The following is a 6,846-nucleotide window of genomic DNA, read 5'->3' on the forward strand; positions in this document are numbered from 1 at the left end:
AGAAATCCCCACAGACGACGCCAAATTGTTTGACTCAAAAGATATTGGAACCTTTTTGAATAAATCAATTGAAGAAAATGAAGGGGTAAATCTTAGCTAAGCATAATAAACTCTAGAACGAAAGGTGTAAAAGGTAAACACAATAGATAATATTTCTTGATCTTGTGAGAATGGGTGATCGAACATTAAGGATGCCAATCGTTTATGTAGAAAAGTATTACAGCTAGTGTTCTTAGCTAGAAAAGCAAAAAGCCCCCCTTACAAGGTTGTTTTTCCACTATATATAAGGGACAAATCCCTTCTAAACCCTAAAAAACATATCATAGGGAATATTCGAAAGAATATCCATAATGCCCCTTATTGGGCCTACACTATTGTAAAAGTCGTACACTTTGTTCGCTTGTTTGTCGTCCTCCACAGGACGTCGAGCTACGAGGATCTTGTTGTCTGTTGTATTCGTCAATGGTCGTGGTCGTCCAAATTTGGACCCATTGTCTAATGGGGATTTGTTGAGGTTCTTTTTTTGCACTACCCGCTCATTAACTAAGGAGTCAAATTTCAATTATTCGATGCTTGTGAGGAGAGCTTTTAGGAGCTCTACACTAGATGATCACAACTCAGTGTTGACCTTGCCAAGGGGTTCGAGTGGTTTCACCATGTAATATGATGTTTGTAGAGCCGGTTTAGCTAGGATGTGGTCTTATACAAAGTGGGAAAGTCATTGTCTATGCCTCAAGGCAATTGACGGATCATGTGAAGAACTATCCCGCACACGATTTGGAGTTTGCGATGGTGGTCTTTGTTTTAAGAATTTGGCGTTACTACCTCTATGGTGAGCCTGAGCCATGTGACAATCTATATGGGTCAGTAAAAGTCTTAAACATATCTTCCAATAGAAAAAGTTAAATTTAAGGCAACGGAGGTGGCTCGAGCTAATGTTCGCTACCTTATGGTGTTAATCTTCCCATTCTAACTACTGTTCTCAACTGATACTAATCCTATTTGCAGAACTTTTGTCTATGTAAAAACATCTTTGGATTCCTTTATCTGGTACTTGGTCAAAATTTCTAGCTATACAAGGGTGGCATTTGTATTTGGGTGCTTCCTATCCAAGCAGTTGTGGAATAATGAGTTGGCAGTGTATATAGAGGATTAGGGAAAGGTTTCATTTCTTTTAAAAACACTAAAAATGAAAGAGCGTCTTACAAAATAGAACAAATGGAGTAGCATAAAAATTGTTGAGAGATAGAGAGAAAATGTCACTTTACCTTTTCGGAGAACAAAATTAACAGTTAATCTGAGATAGAAGTTTACTATTACAATTTACAGTTTACATGCCGAGAGCCAAAGCGGACAACAGTTTTGTTACAAGTTACAATAGTTACAGAGGATAAAAGGGAAATTAGAGCATAATGTTTCATTAAAAAGATCATTAAAGTCCACATATTATTGAACTTTTTGGAAAAGAACTTTAAATATGTGGAAGTTGAGTGTTTCTTCGCTAATGTAAGCAGTACAGTAGAAAGTCATCCTTGCCACTGCAAAAAAGGTCTGCTTGATACTTGAATCGATTTTATTTGAGGAACTGCCAAATACTAATTATATTCCACATTCCTTGCATTTCTGCTTGGATGCTTACCGTTTCAGGGCTACTAGTGTGAGTTTCTAAAGTAATATATATAGCCACACAATTATTATAGCATATTTAAAATCACAAATTTCAAAAATCTTCATTGCTTTGTTTTGAAGTTGAAGAAGCATATGCATGCAGCAAACTTTATTTGTCACCTTTGACAGATATATATTCGTGTAGATCTAGATCGGAAAGAATTTCATCATCTCTCATATGGCCAGCACATAGAATAATTGTTCGCACTAGCAGCTCTGCTTCTTCGAGTACTCTTCTCCTCCCTTAGGGACATCAACCATGCTCCCCACTGTCCTCCGCTCCAAGCCAAAAAACGAAGAAGAACAAGTTAAAGGAAATAATACTACAGCAGACAACAATAGTAATATATTATTCCCAATACATTGAAAAGATAATATATATGTTCCTTTAAAAAACAAAAAAACAATATTGGGATTTAAAGAATAAACATATATGATCCGAATTAATGTACTCATTGCATTGTGTAATTGGTGGTGGATGTCTTTCCCTGTATCGTCCTTGTAAACTTTATCAGAGATCGAGTTGGTGAAGAAACTGAAGTAGGTTACGGAGGACCATCTCTTTAGTTTTGTTACTGTAAGAAAATCTCTGCTAAATATTGCAATTGAATATTTTGCTCATGTTTTCTTCTTTTTTTCTCTTCGATACCATATTATATGATATTTTGGAGGTTTGTTTGACTAAAATTTCATCTCATCTCACAATTAAATTTTGAATCCTTTGATATAATTATATATCGAACATACTAGCTATATGAGTAGTGTGAATATAACAATAAACTAATACTGTGAACATTTTGTCGATGTTTTTAGAAGTTACGTGAAAGTGTTTTCAACAATATAAGAAATAGATCCCAAGAAGATTTTTCTGATTGATCGTTTCGCAATGACTCATGTGCATATTGTTGTTTTCCTTAATAAGTGTCGTTTTTTAGGCACAAGTGCATATGGTAGCAATATGTGGTGTACTTGATTAGAGAAGCCGTTTAAGTTCTATGCACAAACATTAATATAAAAAATATTTACATAATCAAATCATAAAGTAATAACATGTAAACCTTTTCATAAGCATTAAATTGTAATATGGTAAATGAGGTGCTATAAAATCCGTTTTTGATGTTATAGTCAGAGAGTAAACTGTTTGAAGCTTTATTTCAAAGGAAAAACTTTGTCTCAGCTTCTAACTTGTATTGGCAATGTTTAGTGCAATTCTGGTTAAATACACTGGGTGCAGCTAATTAAGAAATAAGCATTTAGGAGGGATTTTTTGTGTAGTCTTATCTCCTGTAGCTTGCAGTTTTCAAACCACCGGTTCATTATGCAGACTGCAGTCATGTCCAAAAAGGAAATGTGAGGGGAAATACCATTTTATTTCCTTAATTACTTTTCTTTTATATGTAAAAATTATGCCGATCGATATATGTTGACTTTCGCATTTGTTGTAATCTAATTTTGCAACCTCAAGATACACATACATTATTGCTCACATCAGGCAACCTGGCCTACACAAAGCGAACAAATATAATTTCATTTTTGTTTCCAAAGGTGAAACAACACGAAAGTTAACCGTGGCTCACAAATCAAGGATGATGATATATGACCTATGTAGCAGAGGAGGTCATCTCTTATAATTTACTGAAAACACAATGCAAAATACTTAGTAAGATTATGATCGCGTTTGGTTATGTATATGGCAAAAGCCAACAAATTGTTAGGTAATAATTGCGGGAATTGCACATACCACTATGAATACATTGTGAAAACTAACCAACTAAAGATTTAGAAAACCTAATAAGAAATCATCAGATTATCCTCTCCCTTTATTTGTAAACTAGTTAAATAGCATGCACTTCGCGCAGTCAAATCAAAATAAATGAGAACATTTTCGTAACACCAACAAAAAAAATGTAAGATATACGTATGAAAAAATTAGAATAGAAAAGAAAATCCAAATAAAAATATCACATATATAAATTTTTGAACTTTTATAAATTAGGCCTTTGAATCCCGTTAAATGTTGCTCTTAAATAATATTATAGGAGTATTAATTATAATTATTGTAGATAATAATATAAATTAGTAATTGTATTAGATGCAAATATTGGTCATATGTGATATTAATTATTACAAACAATAATATTTATCAGACTTTTCACATAAGTAAGTCACCTTACCTTTTGTTCCTACTTATATTTTAATCCATTTTGTTATTAACACTTTTTTATTTTATTTTTCTCTAATTTTTTTGTCATGTAAGAGTTTTTAGTCATCTAACTTTTTTGTTATTTTTGTATAACCTATATAGGTAATATATTATTGAATTTACCACGCAAGCTTTTCTAAATATCTGATTACTAAAATTAAACTAAAAAGTTGGTTTTGCAAAAATGAATATATTGATAACCAAAACAAAAGTTACTCGTAAAAATGACCAGATCATCTCACAAAGTAGAGTATAGAAAAGATAGCATCATGACGTATCTCAAGGTCCTTGCATGAATTATAACGAAAATAGTAGTCTTTGATTAGTTCTCTTTGTATATTCTTAAGATAACGCTATCAATTGGTCAGTGATTATCCATTGCATGAATCCTCTATGATAAAAGATAAGCTATATATATTAGGACGATATAAGCACATGGAAAACTATATTAATTAGTTTAAAATTAACTTGAAGTCTATATTAACCGATCATCATATAAACTCATCAGTTTAAATGTCAAACACACAAAAGGTAAATACACATTAATTCATAATGCAGCAAACAAAAAAAATGAGAAAACGACGTATGGTTAAAAGAAATATGTGATTTGCTTTGGCGTGGAGGAAATAAGAGGAAGAGAAACGATGTGTGGTTAAAATTGAGATAGAAGAGTAAGAGGCGTGACTTTTGAAGGAGCAAAAAGAGGCGCGTCTGAGCACTTAAATAATGGATAAAAGGCAAGATATAAGAAAACTGAAGAATAAATTTCCTAACATCTACAATATTGCTGGGAAAAAGTATTTTTCTAATCATTAGTCTTTTATTATTGTATTATAGATGCATATGATCTTCAAGTAGAACACACAAGAGTAAAGCACGACAATATAATATAGAGAATCTATATATATTCAAACTAAAATTAGAAAGCATTACAACGGCCATTACAATTTTGCTGTATAATAGTAATATATTTTCCAGGTCATTACAATGTTGCAGCTATTAAAAATGCATATATGGCTGCAAGCAGAATACAAAAGTGCAGAGAACAATTATCCAATACCAATTTCGAAGGCTACGATAAAAATATAAAATAGTCTAAAATCTATATAAGTAAGCTATAATCAACATTTAAAAATACTGTTGTCGAGATTTGATCCCAAAAAAATAGAAGTAAAACAACATTTTTGCACCATTAGTAGGCAAGTAAGTATTTAAGAATATTTTGCAAACTTTTTAAAGTGTTTTAGAATCTTTAGATCCTTATTTATGAATTAGGGAAAAAGAATTGTAGGATTCTGGAATACTTACACCATAAGTTATGAATTGCGGAAAAAGCATAGCAGTGCTTTGGACTGTACCTGAATCTTTTCACGCCGTTATGGCCTCGTAATCCTTGTCTGCCACACCTATATAATTAGATTAGGGTGTACAAATTTTATATATATAAGAATGACACATAGATTGTATAGATTAGTTTTGAATTATAGGCCGGTAGTTGTGGAGTGAATAACAATATTTGCTGAGACCGTGGGCGAGATATGTTTTTCTTCGAATACTTCATTAGCGGCGAAGTTGGCATTTGGTGAGGAATTTTCTGGTGAGTGAAAAATATAGTGATTACCAGTGAATTAACGAATTTTTTCCTTCCCCCAAAAAAGAACAAAGAAGATTAGTGTAGAGAAATTTAACAAAGTAAAGGCAGAGAAGATGAGGAGAAAAAATATCGATGAAAGGCTACTGAGTAACTGATAGAATTGATAGAGTATGGAAAGAGAAATAAGTATGGAAACAGAATGGTTTGTGGGAAGAAAAGAATAGTTGTGGATGGGAAGCGGTTCGTTCATAGTGTAAAGAGACTTTTCGTGTTTTGGCAATAAATTTTGAAGTGTAAAATCCGAAAAATACATAGAGGCAGGAAAATGCATTTCCTGCCAAATAGGAGTGCCACGTAACTGGTCCAAGTCCCTCAATTATTTTTATATAGATAGATATAGATTAGACTGCATTTATAATTGTTTGATTAGATGCCAAAGGTTAAAAATTTACCTGATCTAGGCATAACCTCGATTCAACTCTGGGTAAACTAACATGCCATGGAACAACTAGCGCGTATTAGATCTGTCATCAAATATTGTACAAAATGATTTGCAACTTATCCAATCAAGAAAAAGTGATGTAGCTAGCAGATATAGTGATGCAAGACATGAAGGAGAAGCAGGAAGATATGCTTTTCAACTGATACGGCCGTTAGAATACCGCGTAACCCCAGCAGTGATATTAAGATAGATTTTCATTTTGTTCGAGAGAAAATAGCCTCCAACAAGTTTGAACTCAGATATATCAGCTCACTCGATTAAAGAGCTGATGCTCTAACTGTTTGACCTAGGGGTGTGCATTCGAATCGGTTTATCCTCTATTCTCTTCTCGTTTCTCCTCCAAACGCTTGTTCATGGTATATTTGTATCAGCTTGAGCACCGTAGGGTCATGGGGCTTTGTTATAACGGAGATATAGAAGTTTAAATCTCTCTCGCTCTGTCAATGTATTTTATTAAGTGTGATAGTTGGTATTTTGTGATCATTTCTCGTGACGTATGATCTTTGGAGCGTGACACATCTCTTTTATGTGTTTCCCAATATTTGTGGGGCTCATTTTGAAGAAAAATAAAAAGAAGAAAAATGGGATAGGAGATGCCTAACTTTATTGACAAATTTGTTGAAGAAAAATGGGATAGGAGGTGCCTAACTTTGTTGACAAATTGTTGAAGAAAAATGGGATGGGAGGTGCCTAACTTTGTTGAAAAATTATATGACTAAGGGTGTGTTTGGTATGTTTTCCAATTTTCGCATGTTTGGTTGGCTTAAATATTTTAGAAAATATTTTCCTTATCAATTCATTTTCCTCCAATTGGAGGAAAATGTTTTACTTATCAAGAGAAGGAAAAATATTTTCCAAAGCTCCTTCTCAACCTTCCCC

The 6,846-nt window shown here is 33.0% G+C and overlaps 1 long non-coding RNA gene across 1 annotated transcript; it reads right to left on the minus strand.

The window, feature by feature from the left end:
• Positions 1-3,870: 3,870 nt before the first annotated feature.
• Positions 3,871-6,508, minus strand: LOC104240212 (uncharacterized). Its single transcript, XR_714365.2, has 2 exons — positions 5,918-6,508; positions 3,871-5,277 (listed from the first exon to the last, which is right to left on the minus strand). It is a non-coding gene; the product is annotated as an uncharacterized lncRNA (long non-coding RNA).
• Positions 6,509-6,846: the final 338 nt, after the last annotated feature.

The sequence above is a fragment of the Nicotiana sylvestris genome, chromosome 8 (genome assembly GCF_000393655.2).
Source record: "Nicotiana sylvestris chromosome 8, ASM39365v2, whole genome shotgun sequence".
Taxonomy (NCBI): Eukaryota; Viridiplantae; Streptophyta; class Magnoliopsida; order Solanales; family Solanaceae; genus Nicotiana; species Nicotiana sylvestris.